This window comes from Anomalospiza imberbis, chromosome 2 (assembly GCF_031753505.1).
Source record: "Anomalospiza imberbis isolate Cuckoo-Finch-1a 21T00152 chromosome 2, ASM3175350v1, whole genome shotgun sequence".
Classification (NCBI taxonomy): domain Eukaryota; kingdom Metazoa; phylum Chordata; class Aves; order Passeriformes; family Viduidae; genus Anomalospiza; species Anomalospiza imberbis.
Genome location: NC_089682.1, coordinates 38,801,806 through 38,825,305, shown reverse-complemented (window position 1 = coordinate 38,825,305; position 23,500 = coordinate 38,801,806). Strand labels below are relative to the sequence as shown.

The 23,500-nt window shown below is 36.7% G+C and overlaps 1 protein-coding gene across 1 annotated transcript in view; it reads right to left on the bottom strand.

Annotated features, from left to right (window-relative positions):
* ROBO1 (roundabout guidance receptor 1) overlaps nt 1–23,500 on the bottom strand; it is a 643,691-nt gene that overhangs the window by 547,716 nt on the left and 72,475 nt on the right. The window lies entirely within an intron of this gene.

The window sequence follows — 23,500 nt, the reverse complement described above, 5'->3', positions numbered from 1 at the left end:
TTGTAAACAACATGCTGTAGCCTGCAGTAAAGACCCCTTGTAAAACAGCAAGGCATTCTGCTTTTATGTTCTCTAAGACATACTGCTGTCAGCTAGGACAAATTCACTGAAGTCAATCTTCACTGATATAAAACCACACAATAGAAAAGGGTAGAGCTCTAAATACTCTGGTATTGTGACAAAGAATTAAAAAATAAAACAAAACAAAAAAATACACAAGCATAATGATGAAAAAGTTTCAAGTGAGAACAAGATATTCTTTCATTCCCCACTAGGAAGCAGTATAACCATGTTTCTAACAATCTGGAAATAATAATTATTCAAGTCAGACTTCTGGAATATTTAAAGAGAAGACCACAAGACAAGAAAAAGCCATTTCAGTCTGATGACTACATCGACTACTTGCGACACTGAATGCCTCTTCAGGAAAGTAAAACTGGAGAGAATTCTGAACATGATAGAAAAGCTTAATGGAAGATATTTTTCTCATTATTAAAGGAGATAATTTGCAATCTTTCTTGCATCCTTCCTGCATGAGTTTAGCAAGCAAAAAAAAAAAAGACAAGTGGCACAAAGGCACCGCTATTTTACTGTATTGCACCAGGCGAGCTTCTCAGTTACAGCTTTTGAAATTTTGAAACTTTCTGATGTCTTTGTAGACCTATATAAAGGTCTCAGTGTTGTGGTGCATTTATAAAAACATGAAAAAAAATTACAATTTCATCCTAAAAATCTATGGAACAAAGTTTACCAGACTGGATTTGGGCATAGATTAGTGCTTAAGAGATGAAAATAGTGATAACTCTTGCTATATACATCATACTTTATGATAATGAGTTTTGCATCTGTCTTTAGCAAGAAAAGAAGTGGAAAATACTTCATCTCTGTCTATAGGGTCAATGAGTCCATAGTCCTCCTGACCCTTAAGTGCTAAAGATGTCCTAATTATTTCAGTAATAAGATGTTATATTCTCAACTGAGATTTCATTAACACGAAAAGTCTGAAGGTTTAGATTCTCTTGCAATTCAAATATCACAAGAAGATTACTTGCTGTGGTGATGGCACTTAACATTTACATCCCCTCATTCACCAGCTACTTCACAAACATCAGCTAATAGGGCAGACTTGGAAGTGTTTATTTTCTTCACCTTCTAGACTAGAAACCCAACCCAAGGAAGTGATTCATTAGTCAAGAGCAATGTGTGCTAAAGCCCACAATGTTACTTTCCCCAGCCTTTCTTGCTACCTGAAACCACTCTGTTCCACTTCTTGGTATATATCATGTTTCAGGACATTGCTAAAAGGAATGCACTGCTTTAATTTCCAAGACATTTAGTACTTTCCAGAATGTTAAATGCAGCTATCTTATGTCCTATATCTTAATCTCAATATAAAGGGTTGGTTATTTTTGAAATATTACCAAATGAAAATGTTAATGTGATAAATGCATCGTAATGTTCACGTTAATGGCTTTATGCTGATACAAATAATGCTTATCTCGCTTACATCTTTTCTAGGCAGAAAGTTTTGAAAATAGATATTTTGCAAAAAATGGTGGATTTTTTTTCAATCCTGATTTGTACTCCCTAGAACCTCTACTCCAAGTGATACTACAAACACTTCTCAGCTCTTCTTAATCTTTCATATTTCTTATTCTTGCACATCAAGGCATTTCCCTTGCTCTTTCTAATTTAATTCTGTCAGTTTTGAAGACTGCTGACCAAGCCCTTGGCAAAATACCCTGTTGGTATTTATTCTAGCCTTAATGTAAAATGCCATTAAAATTCACACACACACACAAAGGATCAGCCCAGACATCGCCTAAGAGAGTTTACATGACCCTCCAGACAGAAAGGTCATCACTAGAAGGCAGAATAGGTTGGGCTGGGTAAACAGTGAAGGCTGTAGCAAAAATTGCTAAAACTGCAGAGTGAGGACTTCATTCTGACTTAAGACTTCACAGCTCTCCCCAGGCCTTTTGGTGAACTTGCTCTGAGTCTTCTGTGGGCATAAGGAGGGAAGGGTCCTTTCTACATTAAACCATTTTCAAATTTATGCTTCATAGTAATTGTAATACACACTCTCTAAAGCAGAAGTACTGTGATTTCTCCCCACCCTCCCAATGAACTCGTTTAAGTATAGGAAACAGGATGAAAATATAGTACCATGCATCACAGCCAGCAGTATAAATGATACAGAAATGAAATATAGGCCGGCTGGCAGCACTCCAGCCTTCTTGGCTACTTATCAACTCTCTGATGTGATGATATGCTGCATGAGATTTGCCTCCTTGTCTTCCACACATGACCCTTATCTGACTGGGGCCTAAGCAGTGGTCTTCAGAGGAAGCAGATTATGAATGCAGCAGTTTGCATTTCAAGCTAAATTCCACAATTAAGTACAATTATGTGCCATATGTTTTCATCCTTTCAATTTTATGTTGTCTTAAAAACTAAGTAAATATGTAGGCCCATCAAATAATGGGCTGTGTCACTGCCTTGATGCAGCATCTGTGGTACACTGCTGCAATTCTAAAATGAAAATACAGTCAATGTAATTATTCTAAACTAAGCTATCAGAATTACATGGATGTGGAACAGTTTTGAAAGTTTGCTCATTTTTACTATATTCAGGTTCCATTTCAAATCTCTTGAATGCTGAAGGTCACAAAGGTACCAACAACAGTGCTCCTAAAGCCAGTACAATTTCCCCAGAAAAAAATGAAGGTACAACCTCTGCTCATATATTCACAATTAGCATTATTGACCACTATCATTTCCTTCTTTCTTATTCACCCATTCAACAACCTGGATATGAGGAAGAGTTTCTTTGCTCTGCAGTGACTGAGCACAAGAACAGGCTGCCCAGAGAGGGTGTGGAGTCTCCCTCACTGGAGATTTCCAGGAACCATCTGGATGCAACCCCATGCCATGTGCTCTGGGATGGTCCTGCCTGAGCAGGGAGATGGGACCAGCTGATACACTGTGGTCTCTTCCAGCCTGACCCATTCTGGGATTATGCCTCTGCAAGGTCAGATCCAAAATAATCTAATTTCATTTAAAAACTTAAAAATCAAAAGATGTTATAGAATGTTTTTAATATAAGCCTCTAAATTCAATTTTTAATTTAATTTTTTTATTTGGGCTCGGTTTTGGGGTGATTTTCAAGGTACTTGCTCACTTAGAAAGAAACGTGTGTTCAATTAATCCATTGTCAGATACTTCAGTAAATTATGATGTTTTCCCCTTTAAAGCAATGAATTTTTAATACCATGTAAACACTACAATGCTAGCCCACTGAAACCATGAGATTTGGAAAGCTGTTTCATTTACAGAAACCAAGTGTCCAAGACTGAAAAGAAAGTATTTTGAAAGAGGATAATTCTAGTTAGAGCAGACATGTAAGCAATTAATTTATTTGACAGTGCAGCAAAGAAATTGTCCTATTCTTATAAATCTAGTTTTATATATAAAATAAATAACTATGCAGTTTTAATGAAACATGACAAAATAATTAATCCCCATATATGCACAATGTTGCCCTATTTCCAGTAGGACAACTATTAAAACATGTCCTTTTTTGACTTTTAAGAATTGTTCAAAAAAACAGACTCACAATGGAAATGCTACAGCAGCGAGAATGACACTACAACATTAGTTATGGCCCAACCTGGTCTGATGCATTTCCTCACAAAAAAAAAAAAAAAAAAAAAAAAACAAAAACAACAACAACAACAACAACAAAAAGTTCTAATGATTTTTATCTGATACTTTAAATGGCACGTGTAGGCCCAGCATTAAAATAAAAAATATGCAGAGAAATGCTTCATCATAGGGAAGGTAGTTGAAGACTCTGCTAATTAGGCATTAAGGGCTGTCTGTGATTAGTGGGTTTTTTCCCCCAAATAATTTTCCACAGAATTGACAATTACATACTTATTATTAGCTGTTGCATTCTACTAACAATGAATGTTCACTATGGTAGTTTTTGTACACAGTAACGTATTAAAAGATATTCCTAGAATGGAATAAGAGTACAGAACAAACCAACAATGCTCCATTGTCTAAAGCAGCAATGAAAGACAAAAAATGCAGCTTTAAAGACATTTGGAAATCTTTCCACCATAGTGAATACAGGTCCCCAAGTGCTGCTTTTTTGATTATTAAACCTTCACACGAGAACTAATATTCTAGGAAAGAAACCAACAAACCATGAAGATAAATTCTCTATGGTGACCTTGGAGTCCTAACACAGTTAACACTCTTGCTACAGATCAGCACCAGTAAAATAGAATTTTAAACTAAGACTGAATAAATGTACCACAAGTATGAATCAAAAATAATTTTTCATTCCTACTTAAGATACATTGTAGCAGCCAGAAATCAGATACAGATAAGAAAAGCTCTTTTTTTCAGAGTTGGAACACTCTTGGTCTATTGGAATGTCCAACTGGTTCCTCAAATCCCACAAATTGCTGGCCTCTACTCCAATAATAAGCGTCACAATCTGCTTTGAGCATTTTATTATGGAATAGACCAATTCAAGATTATTATTATTAATATCATCATAGACTTTATTGAAGCACTGCACTTCCATTAAGCTAATATGCTTCTGCTGAATGTATACAATTAGTCTAAAATGCTGCACTTATTTTATAAAGATGATACATCTCACTCATCATCTTGCAAGAGAGTCTAAAATGAAAGAAAGCTCAAGAGTGAACCTTCCAAATACATTATAAACGTTCTTTTTCTGATCTTGCACAAGCTGTTCCATCAAAAAAGTAGTCAAGATATCATGTGTGTGGAGAAAAGGGGCAAGAGTAAATCAAAGAAGCAAAAAAAAGTGAAAAAATGTATCAGTCACAAGAGAATGAATCAAGCAGAATGAGTCAAGGCACTTTTGGGGCTCAGCCAGGAATCAACAGACTCCTGTAGCATGCATGGAGCTGTATATATAATATGACAAAAAGAAAAAGTAGGACCTTATGAAATCATATGATTTCATATAATGCAAGTGATTAGCAGAGTCCAACAGACCTGTTGACTTTCTCAGCATTTTGAGACACTACATGGCCTGCACACCCCGCAGCTGTCTCTAGAGAGATGCGTATCTCCCTCCTACTCTTACTCTAGTAGAGAGTCTGTGCTATCCTGAAATAAGAACATCATGCTTGGTGGCCAGCAGCAGAATTCAAGTAGCATTTCATGGCTCAGAGCACATACTGAGAGCTCACAGTCAGCCTGGTCTCTCACTGATAATTCTAAACCTCCACTCAGTAGCATAAATCTTTAAATAGCTTAAACTGTCTTCCCATTGATCACCGACGAGGTATTTAACAAGTCTTGTCCAGGGAAACATTCACTACCCATGATTTCTTTAGACAATAAAGAAGAAAATAAATGATATTGTGGTAAACACATAAATTTATGATTACTTGGAGCAAGTTTCTCTAATTTCTTGCAGACAGATTATGTCAGCTTCTGTATCACCTTGCTTGTTTGCTTGTTCACAAATAAAAGCCATAAAGCCTTCACGTTCTGCTCTCCTTCATTATTTCTTGTTAGGGTACTCAAAGCAATCTGAGTACGGTGAAATGGAAATTAAAATCTATGGTCTTGGCTGGGCTATGAAGTGATGCATATAAGAATCAGAAAGCAAAACAAGGTATCATGAGATGCGCACAGTGACAGTTTGCTGCTTTTACAGCACTGTATGGATCAGCCAGGGAGGGATTTTGCACAGAACACTGTGTTGGAGATCCCCTCTGGTTTTTCCTCTCTCAGTTCTCACTGGCAGCGGAACAAAATACAGCAGGTGGCTTGGGCTCCATCTGGATCCAGTGCTTAGCATTATTATGCCACAGTAGAAAACCACAGTAAGTCCACATCTTGGGTACTACATACAAATCAAAAGTAGTGTATAGCACAAATAGAAATAATAGAGGAAAGAGCAACAACATACAGGAAAGAGCAACAGGAGACAGACAGCAGAGTTTGCATGAGGGGGGATAAGGCATCCTAGGATTTTTCATGTGGTTTTGATTCTGAGACTTGGCCATTTATTTGATGCTGTTGATTAATTTTGAAATAATTTCCTGCATATTTTCCTTTTAATGCCTTTCAACTTTTATTTCCTAATAACCAACACAATTAAACTATGTTTCATAAACTCATTTCATTGCTTAAATTACAGCCCTCCTTGCCACAAAATGTTGGGAACACCAAAACCAAAAAATTTGACTGCAATTCCCTGCAATGGCAGACAGTTCTGAGGAGGTTTAACATGGGCTTTACATTAGTGGCACTTGTGATAGGATGTAGGATTGCCCACTCCTGATGCAATGAAAGCTGAGCTGCCCTCAACACAGAAGGGTCTGGAGGGCAGCTTTTAGGCTACATCAGCTGAAGAGGTGCAGGTTGACAAAAGGAGCCCAACACAGATTACAGATGTGAACAACTAGTACAACCTAGAAGAGAGCAAAGGGTTTGTGATGGTTTGAGCCCATATTCTCCTTCCCAGCTGCTAGGAACACCCAGCCATTTTACTGGGATTTACATTAGCTGTGCATTTCAAATGTGAAGTCTATTTATATTTGATTAATAATACTACTGCAGTACTGTACTAAATCAAAATCCCAAGCCACACCAGGTAATGTCAAATAAGTAAATATGATACTTAATATCTAACCCTTCACGTGGGAATATAAAAGAAAAAGCTGGTCAGAGAGAAGTGGACTCTTGACACTAATGCTATCCAGTGTGGTCTGATCACTTAGTGTAAGTAAAAGCCTTTAAGGACTATTAAACACCATTATGCAGTACAAGCATTCACCTGAGATTCCCTAATCTGCATGTGAGGGGAAATACCATTTTGCAACAGTTGTTCTTCTCTAAGGTGCTGGTCATAAAAATCCCAACTTGGCCCTTTAGCCTTATCTGGTACATTGCATGGGATAATTCAGAAGCCCTAAAATAAGTCTCTCTGTTCATTTAGTGTGCTTGTTTATGGGGAGTGCAGGGGGTCGACAGCAAAATCTGGTCATTTGTTCTCAGTTTTCATCTTCTGCATCTAAGTCAGTTTTTGTTCTGATCCAACACAACACTTACAGCTTGCATCCCATGACTATTCAATGTTTTTGTTAAGTGTTGTGAAAGATCTCTTCAAAGTCTCGATGGAGTCTAAACAAAATGCCAATTATGATCTTCTTAATATTCTCATTTATTAATGTGTTTGTAAAGATTCAACAGATCAAGAAGGGAGAGTTGTTCTTTTTCACACAGCCTTTTCTGCTGAGGATTGTCATGTAGCTGTTTCCCAGGTTTTCCCTTGCATTAATAGCTGAGGCTGACATTTGGAGGCCTGCAGCCCTTTGGTTCAAACACAGACCTCTATAAAATGTGGGTGCAATATCTGTCACTGACCACTCCTCTGAATAAGAAAAACTCACATATTTTTAATAGCCTCTTGTTCATTTTATACTCCAGCCTTTTTTTTTTTAGCAGATTTGAATGTGTTCTATTTGATTTTTTTAAGTGTCAATAGTCCCAGAAGCTCTCCAAATTCTCAGTTATTATTTCCAGAAAAGGGAGATATTTCTTCACACCCATGTGTCAGCAAATCATGCACACAGTTCATTTAGCTGCTTACCACTTTCCATTGCTCCCATGATTTCCATTTCTACATAATCAACACATTTCTTACTTAAACATCACAGAAAGCTACCCATATGAATTCTCTGTGTACAACAATAGCCCTTTTAATGTGTTTAAATGAATCTCAATTAGTCCTAAATGACAACATTAGGAATCTATTTTCTACTATCTCATCTCAGTTATCTAAACTGCTTCACCGCTGGTGCATACACTGATATAACAATTCCAACTAAAAGGAGTTTATCTGTTATTGTGGCAGAGAAGTTTTATATTATTACTCCTAAAGACATAGGTAAATGTCAAAGACTCTCTTTGACATTAGAATAACTATACTTCTGATTAAAAATGGAATTTAAAATTATTAAAAAATAAACCACTCAAAGATTAAACTAGACAGAAAACAAATGAAATGCTACCTTATTTTCTGACAGTTAATAAATCAACTTTAAACAAATTAGTGCACGTGCTTAGAACAGGCCCGTTTGAAAAGTAATCTTCTGAGCTCATGGGAAGTGATGGTTTAGTGAACAAACTTAATTTCCCTGTTTTCACAAAGAAGAATGAAACAAAATACTTCCTGCATATATCTATGGAGTCACACCTTCAAGTTAAATCCTGCCATAATCAACAAGCAGAACATTTGACAAATTCCATTTTCCAGTTCTTCTTCATTTTTTTTAATCTCTTGCCACCTTGCAATTCATCGTGCTAAAATCTTTGATCCCTAGCATTGAATAGACATGAATTTCCTAAATGACTAAAACTTACGGGTAAGTGTTTCCTTTTAGAGCTGTATGTAAATGCAATGTTAAATTTTATTTTTGTAATCTCTTTAATCAGAAACAAGGGAATTAGCCAGCTGTTTGGAACTCATGTTAAGATCTAATTAAGCATCTGATTGGATTTCGGTGCATATCAAACAGCAAAGGCTGGAATTTGCACACAAGACCGATTGCTTTCATTAAAATAAAATCCCACAAATGACAACAGAAAGGGTATACTCCAATGGTGGGTCTCAGAGATATCCCTCCATGAGAAGGCACACATTGGAATGGCAAAAAAATGTGCTTTATGTGTCAATCATACCAACACGATCCCTTCCTGAGTGACACCTGGCTTTCCCCTACATCTGTACTGCATGCTCCTGCAATCCGCCAAGGAATTGCCTGTCTTGAAGGCTTCACACCGGAAAAAAATTCCCACAAATTGTCAATTACTCTAGTGTGGAAAGAAGCTTTATTGCCACCTGTGTATGTCTTATTTTCATTTATTTGGTGGGGAATGCTTTTTGGTTTTTAATTGCTAGTGAAATACCTATTTAAAAGTACTACTGCTGAGGTTTATGTATTTATACCATATATTGCCAGGACTATTATATCTGGTAAAGCAAAAATCAAGTTTTCCCCTTTTCCGATGATAATGTCCAGAGATGACTGCTAAGAAAGATGAAAAGGTATCCTGTTTTTTAATGCTAACAGATAAGTACAATAGTGAGCTAAATTTTAAACACAGTTTTATGGAATAGGATGAAGCCTGGTAAACAAATTATTGGAGAAAACTGCTCCTTTAAGCAGTTTCCCCTCAAGAAAAGCAGGAGTATCTCCTTGACTATTGCAATCAACTCTGATTTGGGGCATAGCACCCATAGACTCTATGTGCTAGCTAGGAACAAATCAGAGGCAGGAAGGAGTGCCATTAAAGTAAGGTAGTTAATCCCCTTTTGGCTCCTTAGTTTCCTAGAGCAGATTAGGGTTAAACCACTGAGTTCAGTTTAAAAATTCAAAGGATTGTACAAAATTTTCCAAAGAGTAGCCAAAGTGGTTCTCAGTGGAAAATAACTGTTCAGTTTATAACACAAAATTCTATCTGGTCTAGTTATTATAAATAAGGTATTTATTCCTAGAAAGAATTACACTCAAATTATTACATATTATCACAGTGTTGATGTGTTTGAACTTCAAAATTTTGAGTAACTATTATTGTTTATACCAAATATCTACATGGCCACTAGAAAGTATTATCGATGAAAGAGTTTCTTCCACAAAACAAACAGCCCATATGTAAGGTCCAACAAAGAATGTTTTTCCCACTCCAAACACACTGAGTATTCTCCACCATAAAGCACTGAGAGCAAAATTATTTCCTGGGGGAAAAAAAAAAAAACTTGAGATAGAATATTTGGGCTATTGTATAAGCAAATATAATATTTGTATAAGCAAACATAACCTCCTCTAGAACAGATGATGCTGGAATTGGATGTATGTAGAGAAACTAGATACCCTTATATCTACCAATATACATACAAAAGTATATTAGACACAGGCACATATTTTTTTATACCTAAAAATATTTTTAAACACAGATTTTGTTCAAAATCCAAAGCATAATATCAACATGGTTGTCTAAAAAGGTGTCTGCCACTATGAAGACTCTTCCTCTCAGCACATCCACCCATGCTAAACTGAATTCTACTAATAATGTTGCAAAGAAGCTGTGGTTTAATATGTAGTTATTAGTCTGTGAGTTCTTTGTGTAAATAAGAGAATATAATTTCTATCTGTTCTGCTTTCTCTTTAAAGATCCCCTCTTCCTGGGTCATAGCAACCATGAAATTGTAGAGTTCTCAATATTTGGTGAAATGAGAGGGAACATCAATAAGAATTTTACATTGGATTTCTGGAGGGCAGACTTTGGCCTGTTTAGGAGACTTATTTGGAGAGTTGCTTGGGAAGCAGCTCTTAAAAACAAGGGAGTCCAGGAAAGGTGGACATGCTTCCAAACAGAGATCCTGAGGGCACAGGAACAGACTGTCCCTGTGTGCTGAAAGATGAGTTGACCAGGCAAACGTCCAGCCTGGATGGGCAATGAGGTTTCAAAGGAACTCAAGAATAAAAAGATGTATCATCTTTGGGAGGAGGGTCAGGTCTCTCAAGAAGTATTCAAGAAGGTTACTAGGGCATGTAGGAAAAAAATTAGAGTCCATAGCTCAGTTAGAACTTCATTTGGCAACTTTTGTGAAGGATAATAAATTTTTTTTTTACAAATATATTTATAGCAAAAGGATGGGTAAGAGCAACCTTTTGTTCTCCACTGGATGCAGGAGTGATCTTAGTACCTGCAGATGGGGAAAAGGCAGAAGTGCTTAACACATTCTTTGCCTCAGTCTTTAGGGGGAAGACAGCTTGTCCTCAGGACAACTGGTCTACTTTTATGACCAGGTCACCTGCCTGGTGGATGCAGGAAAGGCTGTGGATGTTGTCTACCTGACAAGGTCTTTGACACTGTCTCCCACAGCATACTCCTGGAAAAGCTGGCAGCCCACGGCTTGGATAGGAGCACTCTTCACTTGGTTAGGAACTGGATGGCCGGGCACAGAGAGTGGTGGTGAGCGGTGCTGCATCCAGCTGGGGCCAGTCACCAGTGGTGTCCCTCAGGGGTCTGTGCTGGGGCCAGTCCTCTTTAATATCTTTGATGATCTAGATGAGGGTATTGAGTCTTTCATTAGTAAGTTTGCAGATGACACACTAAGCTGGGCGTGTGTATGGATCTGTTGGAAGGTGGGAGGGCTCTGCAGAGAGACCTGGAACAGTTGAATGGATGGGCAGAGTCTAACAGGATGAAGTTTAATAAGTCCAAGTGCTGAGTCCTGCATTTTGCCCACAATAACCCCCTGCAGCATTATAGGCTGGGGACAATGTGGTTGGACAGTGCTCAGGCAGAAAGGGACCAGGGGGTACTGGTGACAGCTGGCTGAACATGAGCCAGCAGTGCGCCCTGGTGGCCAAGAGGGTCAACAGCATCCTGGCTATATCAGGAATGGTGTGGCCAGCAGGAGCAGGGAGATCATTCTTCCCCTGTACTTGGCACTAGTGAGGCCACACCTTGAGTGCTGTGTCCAGGTCTGGCCCCTCAGTTTGGGAAGGATGTTGAGGTGCTTGAGCACATCCAGAGGAGGGCAATAAAGTTGGTGAGGGGCTTGGAGCACAAGCCCTGTGAGGAACAGCTGAGGGAACTAGGGCTGTTTAGCCTGGAGCAAAGGAGACTCAGAGGTGACCTTATCACTCTCTACAGCTTCCTGAAGGGTGGTTGTAGTCAGATGGAGTTGGTCTCTTTCACCAGGCAGCAACTGACAGAACGAGAGGACACAGTCTTAAGCTGCACCAAGGGAGATATAGGTTGGATATGAGGAAAAAGTTTTTTATGGAAAGAGTGATAAAGTACTGAAATGGTCTCCCTGGGGAGGTGGTGGAGTCACCATCCCTGAATGTGTTCAAGGCAAAATTGGATGTGGCACTTGGTGCCCTGGTTTAGTTGAGGTGTTGGGGCTGGGTTGGACTTGATGATCTTGAAGGTTTCTTCCAACCTACTGATTCTGTGATTCTTTCCCAGCTACTGAAGGGTTTAGAAACTAATATTCTAGATGACAGCAAATAATGACTGAATTGATCTTTTAGTGAAAAAATCAGTCCCAAACCAATTCTGATTGTTACTTATCAATTATGGTTCATAAATGAATGCTAGTCTGGAAATTTTCCTGTCCTTTTTCCTTCTTTTCTCAGTCAATTTAGAGAAGAAATTCTTTAAAAAGTAACCGCTTTTGCACATTTTACACATAAATTTGACTAAAACACTTGCTAAGGTTTGATTTGTGTGAAGAGAGTTTAAAAACCCACTTTACATGTAGACCTCTCCAAGCCTTTAATTTCATAAAACTTGATAAAAAAATTAGGGAGTCAGATATTTTGCATGTGCTCATTGTTTATTTCCTGAGATTTGGACAGGGTTCCATTCAGTCTAGAACTTTATAATCCTTGCTCTGAGTGGAATCTAATGATTCCACTACTCACTGTTAGTGAAACACTTGCAGCTGGATCTCTCGTGATGGAACAAGGTCCAGTCAAGATCTGTCTTAGTGAACAGCAAGATGAAGACTGGCCCATTGCTATGAAGCTAGGAATTTAGCTGAAACTGCCCAGCATTTCATTAGAGCTTTAAATCCTCAGGTTCTGGAGTCACATGATTCTGTCAAGCTCTCAATTTATTTGTTAATTTGTCTGAAGAGACTGGAAAAAAAAATGAAGCCTAAATAGAAAGCATTTAGATTGTTGGAAAGGAAAATAAATGTAACTTTTTCTCAGCCTATATAATGATTTTTAAGACTTTGGGTAGGTAACGTTAGATGTGAGTGATATTTTCAGTTTTAACTATTTATCTTAATAATAAGTGTTATTACAATTTCTTAGTGAAGAGTGAAAAAAGAAGCCAAACCCCAAATATCAACTGTGATGAAACCATACTTCAGAATAGACAGGGAAGCCTCACATAGCCCACAGTGATTGTAACAACCATTCTATAAATCAGCTCTGAAGCAGCACTGACTGCAGAAAACCTTGTGGAGAGAAATCAGAAAAGATAACATTCACCTGGGAACTCTGATATTTTCATAGCCTATGGTTTCATTCAATGACCTTAAAGATCTTTTGCAATCTAAATGGTTCTGTGTTTCTAATTATTACTGAACAAAATGTTCATTTCCTGAATCCTCAGTTCAGAGAAAATTTCCTTTTCCTAGTTGTTATGAATATTTGTCCAGAACTAGCTTTCCCGAGCCAAATCAAAACACAAGAGGCACTATCTTTCTCAGAATATCTTAAAACTTAGTTTAAACATTTGTCCACAGCTGAGTATAATATTTGCCAGTATATCTGAAATCAATTCCTCTTTCCATGGTCTGCTGTCTGGAGACTAAATTGTCTTAATACTCACAGGTATTAAGAGTAGAGCTTATAATTCAATTTCATTTTAAATGGAGTTGATTTTAGTCCTAAGTGTAGGAGACCACATGTCCCTATGCAATGGCATCATAGGCATTTCAGTCACACTTCACTTTGGAGGCTCGAGTACTTGTTGCCTTGGCAACACCATGCTTAATGCGCTTCATTTTGCCTCTCTTCATCTTTTGTGAGTATGAACTTAAAAATGGAGAAGAAAGTAATATATCACATCTTTTTGTAACCAAAATCCTATTAAAGTAAATGCTAATAGGAGTGATGACTTCATAGGCAAACCATCAAAACAAACCATCTATCTATCACAGAAAAAAGACAACCTGTTCTCTCAGAACTGAACTCAGGTATTCAGTCTTTTAGCTTATTGTCAGCACCAGATGCTGTTTACTTCAGAGGCTAAGAATGAAAAATATCTTTTTTTCCACTTTGTTATAGACAATGCTGTGAATTTTATAATATTTTTATAACTCTCTACACACATGCATATTGTATTTTTATAAATATTAAAATAATTTCCTAATATTTCAGATTTTACAGATTATGTCAGTACCTTCACAGAGATCAGTGACAACCTTCAGAATCCTGCAGCACCTTTTCTGCTCTGACAACAGCTTTGAGCAATGGATAGGCCAAAGGCACTGCATATCTGTACAAAAGGATGCACATACTCTTCTCTACTACTCACACTGAGTTTTACATACCCATGTAACACCTGCACTCACAGCTGCAACTGAACACAAGGAGATCAGAGCTCTTAACTGTTCAGCAGGTACTAAAATCAGCTCCAAGTGGAAGACACAAAGTAGGCGCTTCTGATCTAATCCTCTCAGCAGCTCAGTTCCTCATTTACAAATCAGGATAATGACTCTGTTTACCTTGCTGGAGTCATCTGAATATATTTCAGTGGTATTTCTGAATCACTCAGATACTTTTGGAAAAAGCAAACTAGGAGAGACCACTGTAAAATTAATTGCTGTCTTCAAAGCTAAGCAGTGAGTTCCGCCTGTGTCCATAAAACCATGACTATTGCGTTCTACCAGTAAGCACCCTTCAAATTTGCCACATTTCTGTCCTTTAGAAGAGCTACTGGTTTACATGAGCATTTCAGAAAGAGTAGCTGATGACATGGTCTGGCACACAGATTTTATGAGTGTGCAGTTGGGATTGTCACTCATGGGTAGCTATGCCAAAAATTAATTGTACTGATGAGCCTGAACAAATGCAAACAAAGTGTTTCTGTTGCATTGTTATGTGTTTTCTATGTAACGAACAGAACACTATTTGAGTGAGCTATTTGACAAGGACCTAAGAGGTTTCAGCAGTTTTTAATTTTAACTGTTACACTCACCTCACTATATGGTGTACAATTTATATATAAACTATATAGACTATGTACTATAATTTAGTTCTGCAATAGACACACAATGTTTACTTGAGTCTACTTGACTTGGCCTGGCTGGAAGAAAAGGATCTAAGTGAAAAGGGTTTTTCCTCTACTTAAAGTAGAGAAGAGATAATGCTATGACCTTATTTTTAAATATAATTAATGTTTTATTTGGAGACACTTCCAGGCTGCAGTGTTTCCCAACTACCACTGCTATGAATGTTGTGTATGCTCTGTTGAAAACTGAGATCCTATTTTAACATTCAAAATATCATCCAATTCACATAATCTTTGTTTAGAATAATGATCAATTACTCCTTTCCTCTTAAAGCCCCATATTTTTCCCTATTTCTGTTTCCTTGGTTTCATCTCACAGTTACAGAAGCCATATTATTTTCAGTACATAACAAAGCCATGGTGGTATCTAATGCTCCTGCCTCTTTTCTTTTTGGGGACAACACCACCATTGGTCTTTGAAAAAGTTCTTAGGCTTTTTCCCAAAATTAACACACTACTTGCCACCAAGTTATCTGTCCTTTTCACGCAGCCAGGTGCACACATCTGTATACACTAAGGAAAAAAAAACACTTCTAGCATCAAGAAAGCAAAAAGATTGAGCTTTTTTGAAAAGATGTGTTATGTTTTACCTCTGCAAGGTTATATATATATTTAACCAACTGGACCAAACCTAAGTTCTTATAATAATAACTGTACACCCAGCAATTAATAAAGCAGTGCTGATCTTTAACTGTGAATCAGATCAACCATTTACATCCTCACCCTAAACCAGTAGGAACTGACACAAAAAGTTCTAAGGTTTTATACATGATATACAATTTGCTGGTAGTTTCTGTCTACGTAGCCAGCAACAACAGCTTTCTTCCATAAGCAAACTGGACATGGAATGTGTTTAATGTTGACAGTTAAATATCCTATTATTTGGGTTTGACCATCTACCCTTAAATGCATAAAATACGAAGAAGACAGAACATCACATTTTCCAGAAAGCATCCCACTAAAACATTTCATCTCTGCTATTAAAGGCATGATGCAAGTGCCATAAAAAAGTTGCTCAACCATTTATGCTGTCACTAAATTGATTAATGATGAAGAGGAGGTGAACAGTTCAGCAGAGTTAAGGCTGAATCTAATACATACCAATGCACAAGCATTTGCTGAACAAAAATGATCTTGTTTTTATTAGTTAGGTTCAGATTTGATGGGATGAACCATTCACCCAGACACAGTCATAACTCAAGAGACCTATAAGCAACAATAAAGTGTCTGTTCTACTTTAGCATTTTATATCCAAATGTAAAGACATAACATGGGTCAAATCCTACCCTTTATAATTAAAATGCTTGAAAATATATTATCAAAATATTATTCATTGAATATACTCTCGTCTGAGTAGAAGTACTTGCCTACCATAATACTGCACCAATTTCCCATACAATCATCTTAGGAAAATAAGTAATTCAAATAAGGAGTTTTTTTGAAGATAAGTAATAAAACAGGGAGTATTCACAGCTACAAGAAACCTATGAAAAATCTGTTTTATTAAATTTCACAATACTCTTAGGTTTCTCTGCCCATGGAGCACTGGACCAATGAATTTGCCTCCTCATATATTTTTGGGTGTGAAGAAATGTGTAAGGAGGAAATTTGCCCACTTTTTTCCTCATTTGTCTCTCTCTCACTGAATAAGATAAAAATGTGCAGAATCTAACAAATGAATATTTAAAGGGCATTGAAAGGACAATTTAGAAGCATATTTGCAGTTCCTAAAAAGATGGTTTTAATCACTCATCATTAAGTAGAGTTATCACATTAATCTGTAGTAGTGTGAACCAGCAAGGATATGGACCACGGCCAAGTACACTGGCAGAGGAATTAAGGGCCAATGAAAATTTATAAGGAATATATTACACAGAAAACAACTGAATTACATTATAGGTTAAAAACCAGCAAAAGTAAAGTCATGACAATTGAATTGTTTAAATATACTAAAACTCTGGAAATCTTCAACTCAAAAAGTATGAAATAAAGAAAATATGTTTCAAGGTATGTTATCACAAACTTTTAAATAAATTTTCTGTCGTTAGTGATTTTGAATGTACCGTAAATTTAGTGTTATTAATAATTTGCAATAATTAATAATTAAAAACATTAATAATTTATTAGCTTATTGGGAGAGGATCAGTGCCTATTATGATCTATTTGAAGCAGCAGTAATTGTCAGGATGCTCTTGTCTCCTAAGACTAGTAAATTGTACTCATTTCCTCATGTGAGTATAATTATTTGTTTAAGGGCAGTTATTGTAGCTTTTAACTAGAATCATTGTGATAGATACTACATAAGCAGACATATATCTGATGTGATCCTTTGTGAAAACTTTGACATTCCAGCTGAAATGAACACTAGAAAGACTATAAAACAAACAAGGAAAAAATGAATGCAGAGTTCAATAACAAATCTTTTGCTTGCAAAAACAACCATATGCATAAATAATGTATTCTCTACTCTTTAATGTATTCTGTTTTCAAATGCAAGCTTCTATTTGATCTGCTTTTCCCTGGTTTCTGACTAATATCACTACTGAAATAGATTCTGATGCAAACTAATGTTCCCAGTAAAAAGGGAGCAGCCTATATGTTTAATTTGGAAAATTTCTGAACTTCAGGTTTCAGTAGACTTGTCTTATGAAGGAAGGGTGGGCACTGCAGTTACAATGCAAAACACTGCCAAAAAGTGACTCTCTGGTTATTATAGTTAAGCCTTGTGCAAACAAAAATATGCTTAGCATTTGAGAACCAGATCAGCCTATTAACCAGGACACCCATACAATGTGTATCCTGTGGTACTTAAGGACATTAAATAAATTCCAATAACCAATCTAAATTAACGTGCAGAAATTATGCATGAATATCTGAAAGTACTTTAAACATGATTAATGAAGTCTGGATGATAATTACATTAGGAAACCAGTAGCATTAAACAAAGATAATTCTATGTAAAAGAATAAAATTCATCAAAAATGTGTGAGAGATTAAAGACAAAAATCCAACTCAATTACTGTCTATGGCCCCAGTCCAGCAAACCACTTAGAGCTTAAGTTTAGTTTTATCAAAGTTAACAGACCTCATCAGTCTAAAGATAAGCATCTGCCTCAGGCACTTTCTAAACTGGGGCCTATGGACTTTGTGCAACTGTACCAAAACACAACATATCTGTCTGGCAATAGTTACATATTTGACTATTAATTAAAATGCTATCCTTGTTCAAACAAAGTGTACTCTAAAAGGTTCTAGTGAAACACAAATGATTATGTTTCTAGCTCTGTTACGTGCATCATGATCTGTAAAATTTTCTAGGAAGCTAAGAGGTCTCTAATCTTTAATTGCAGAAAGAGATGAATTTTGCAACTTTTTTTTCTTAGAGTTTATGCCTCTCAGAAGCACATCTAACTATCAAAAACAAAATCTATGATGGGTGAATGGAATTTAAGCATAGCCATTCTGCCAGCATTTAGTATTTGCTTCAGCTTTTTAGGATAAAAGAAATCCAAACAAAAGGCAAAGTCTTTTGGGATAGTGATAAGAACACTATCATTGGCTCTGGATATCAGTAGAGAGCTCTGCTGAAAATGAGGGAGTAAATCTTATTAGTAATTATGTTTTACATTGAAGATACAGCTTAGGGAACAAATACTGCCCTTGGGAGTAGGCCTAACTGCATGTGAAATTTGATGATCTCTTCACCACTGAATCACCAGTGGTGGAGAGATCCTGAAATCCTGACACATTTTTAGACACGGCTTAAATAAGAAGAATAAACAAACAGAACAAGGTAGTTTAAAAATAAACTCGATTAATTATATATTGATTTACTGTAAGAACAGGTAAATAATACAAAGTGAAGCTGTAAACAAATGCTTAATCACAGTCAACTTGATACAGAACAAAGTGCAATCAAAAAACCCAAAGATCAACTGTGATATTGCCCTGGAATGTTGAAGGAAAAAAAAAAGAAAAGCCAGAGACTTTTTTCTAGATAAGAGGTATCTCTATCAGAGAATGAGCAAAGGAAGGACTAGCTGAACAAAAGCAGGCAAATCTTCTTAGAATTGCTTTTCGAGGTCATCAAAATTGCTAAAATCTGAGAAACTGTGACTGCATTAAAATGTATTTTTATGAGTTTTAATAGTACTTGACAATATTATATAATTTTACATTGAAATTTCACTTGTATTATTTTTTCCCCTTTGGCAGTTGTAAAAGCAAACAAATAAAGGTTGACTTCACCCAGTTCCTTAGTGTTTCAAGATTTGATTCTCTAAGGAGAAAGCTGATGTTGTTGATGAAGTGCTGATGAGTCGAAGTGTGGTGTTGTTTGTCTTTTCTTATAAAAATCCAATATCAAGTACAGAAAAGTCCCAAGAAATGTTTCAATTTCTTCTCTTTTTGAACAGTTTCAATACACGAGATCTTATCTCAGGGAGTGATAAATGTTTGAAGTACTGATGATGGTAGGACTAATGATGAAATACTAATGATGGACTGGACACGTTTCCAATTCAATCCTTTTAAAAAGGAGCAGAGCTAAAGCATAACGTTTGGAAAGATGTCCTAACCAGCAGATTAGAAAAAAAGTGTTTTCTAAAACACAAACATTGCCACAAGAACACCAGAGCACAGACATTTGTGATGTGTCTGGCTGGACATGGGGTGCCCATCACAGTCGCTCTATCACTCCCCCGCTCACTGGACAGGGGAGAGAAAATAAAACCAAAGGTTTGTGGGTCAAGGTAATGACAAGGAGAGAGCACTCACCAGTTACCATCATGAACAAAACAGACATGACTTGGAAAACTTAACTGAATTGACTCCAAATCAAATTAGATTATGACAGTAAGAAAAAGAAATTCCTTGTATTCCTCTCTTCTTCGTGGTCTTAACTTTATTTATTCCTGATGTCTCCCTCCTCCTCCCCAGAGTTGCATGGGAATGGGGTTCATCACACAATACCTCTGCCACTACTTCCTCTGCAGGGTAGGACATCTCATAGTTTCCCCCTGCACAGGGGGGTCCTTCTAGCAGGAGACAGTCCTTCTGCTCCAGCATGGGCCCCTCCATGGGGTGCAGTCCTTCAGGAACAGACTGCTCCAGCATGGGATTCTCTCTCTATGGGTCCATATCCTACCCATGAACCAGCTCCAGTGCAGGTCTCCCTTGGGATCAGAGGCTCCCTTGGGCATCCTTCTGCTCCTCTGTGGACCTCCATGGGTTTCAGGAGCACAGCTGCCTCACAACAATCTTCGTGGGCTGCAGGGGCATTTCAGCTCCTGGACCACTTTCTCCCCCTCCTTCTTCACTGACCTTGAGGCTGTTCCTCTCCTCAGTCCCCTCTCCAGCTACAGTTTATATTGCACAGTTTTGTCCTCCCCTTCTTAAATATGTTCCTCCAGAGTCACTAGACTGTCACTGATGGGTTTGGCCCTGGCCACTGGCAGGTCCATCTTGTCATTGCCTCCATCAGACACAAGGAAAGCACCTGGCAGCTTCTTCCAGAATCCACCCCTAGAGCCCACCCACCACCAAAATCTCACCATGCAAACTTAAGACAGCATTTTCATTCGGCTGCATACAAGGATTAATTTTAGAATGTAATGGAGATTCTTTTGCTTTGCACAGTATCACGTACAGGTTTTGCACAGACATAATTTGAAAATATATAGAAGCATTACAGCTAATTAAAAGTTTTAGAACAATAAAATGTGTGCAAAAAATATATACAAAATGTTACTCATTATCCACATGAAAGAGGACTGTGCACATTACTTAGGTTAATGTGTTGGACGTAGCTGAAGTAGTCAACCATTAATTTTTTTTTAAAAAAGAACATTCATCCTATTAAAAATTACTCAATTTTCCAGCTAAATGTTTTGATAATTCACAATTTATATGCATATTAATTTCAGCAACTTGCAAAATCTTCATGGGAAGAACCCAGGCAATGTGTTAAGTGGAACTTGGATGCAACAGGTCTCTCTTTTCTATTGGTGGCAAGACAGAAAACACAACCATTGTGATACAATTCCAGGGGGTGTATATAATCTGGAACTGCCAATCCTGCCCCACCAAAAAACCCACTTCATAATATGCAATTATATTTGAGATGGCTGGCTGTGAAAATACTGTTTGTCTACACTGACAATGATAAATTGATTATTTTAGAAAGCATCTGGGTTAGGGTGTCACTCTTCAACTAATGCATATTTCTTTCAACTCTAAAAGAATATTCTCTCCAAAAAAATGCCAAGAAATAAATAGGTGAACTTGCCACAAAATCAATATTTATCTATTAGTCTTTAGGAATTCCAACAATTCTACAATGTAATGCATCAGATATACTCTGTTGAAGCATTTTCCTTTTTAAGAACCAGAGCACTTCGAGTGTTTCAACAAGTTCTTACTAATAGAGCATTTACGAAGACTGCAGTATCTTTTTCAACAATTACTTTTTTTTTTTTAAGAGCAAGCATATCTTTCAAACAAAATCCACAAGTCACTTTGTCCTAAGTTCCCCAGCTGGATTTAAAAAATTTTAGCCTATTTAGTTATAATTGAGAAAAAATATGATGTCAAATAAACACATGGAAGCTTGGCTTTTTAAGGGTTTCATTCCTTCTTGTTGCAAGTCAGAGACTGCTAGTTCAGCAGGTGTGAAATTCCAGTTTAAGTACAAGCTACTCTAATTTCACAGTTGAATCACAGAGTTGCCACAGAGTCCCCATTGAGTAAATTCCACATTTGCATGCATTCAAGGTTATTACTGAAGGTGATTGAAACAAGACTCGACATCTCCATTTATTTATTGTCAGAGAATGGATCTGAAATTTGCACTGGCTCTAATCATTCTGATTCCATGTCTAAGTCAAGGTTATTGCAGTCTCATCTTGCCTTGTCAAAGGAGAATTTCCACTTCTAAAGCATTAGCTTTCAATAAGTCCCATCTTTGATCAGATTTCAAGCTCAATAATTCAGACACAGGTACTGCACAATCTGCTTGTACATTGCTTCATCAATTCATATTATTACATCTCATTGGGTTAAACCAGCATCTATTTCTTTCCTTTACTATATTCCTGAACACTTAATTCAATGAGGCACCTCAGCATCTTAAATAACACGGAATACAGTTTAAAACAGATGTATACTTGTGCCTATGTTTAACAAAACAACCCCTTCTTTGCATAAATATATTTACACATACAGGCATATGGCATATATAATATATATTCATAAAAATGCAAATGTGCATCTAGAGAGACTCATATAATGAGAGAACTTAGACTTTAGACTCTGATAGAAAAGAAACAATGTGTGATGATTAACAATAATTTGAATCATGGTTACAGTAGAAACTCTATAATGAGAATGAAAATCCTCCAAATATTGAAGAGTATTGAAAATCTTACTAATTATTTAAAACAAAAAATAATTATGCCTAATAACTGTTTCTGAAAGTGAAGTCCTGAACTTCTGAAAAATATATTTTTGAAAAAAACCCAGCATATTTAGTCTCAGTTTGATTAGTCTTAAAATAAGGAAATTTCAAGGGTCTATGAGCAGTTCACATGATTGGGACTGTTTTACCTCCATTACATAGATGGAAAAAATTTTGGCACAGAAAAATTACAGTACTTGCACAAAATGACACATTAATCCAGAAGTGTTGAGAAGCCACCACAGACTGTATAATTCCTTACTCTAAAAATGATATGATTATAACCTCATACAATTCCTTTCAGAGCTTGGTCAAGTCCTAGGAATCATTAATTTCTTTTCTTCTCTAGCATGCTGATGCAGCTCCTGAAGGTTTGTTGGTTTGCTTTAATAGCATATTTTTCAGACTTTGAACTTGAACTTGGAACATGCTTAATTTAGTCTATGATTAATCATATGTAGTTATTTTGAAATGAATTTATTATGTCAGACTAATTCATGAAGTCAAACCACCCTAATTTTAAAGGTCCAGCTATATTTTCTTGAATAAACTTCCATGGCTAGATAATCTCTAAACAGACTGGAGAGGTAACTGCTATCAATTGACTTCCTTTCACTCATTAAAAAGCTTTCTGTTGAGCTGAAAAATAAGCAGCGAATTGGTAAGTGTGAAATCAATTCCTTTTTACTCTTTGCAGGCCAGAGATAAATACTTGTAATAGACTTGGAAGTTACAGCATATGGCTAACTTTTGATCCTTGCACTCCCTGTACTGCCCTATATGTCAGAGTTATCAGAGTTTGATTCACAGATTCATTTCTCTTCCCTAAAAAAAATTAAGTTAAAATGTCACAATAAGGAAGCATCAATAAATAGGTAATTTGGTCACTGTATTCATATAAACTGGTCTTCCACTGGGAATTTTGCTGAACTTAATACAGTGTACTCTTCATGTTACATGTTTAAGATCTTTGCTAGGTGTGCATAAATAATGACTTTTAGTATCAGATTTTTTTGGTTATTTCTATGTTTATTCTCACATATACCTATCACTCTAGGAGTATTACTATCTAACTTTACAGAATAACAGAAAATAAACATAGAAGTATTAAATGAACTTGGTTTAGCTGCACAAGCAGGCTACATAAAAGCCAAGGAAACT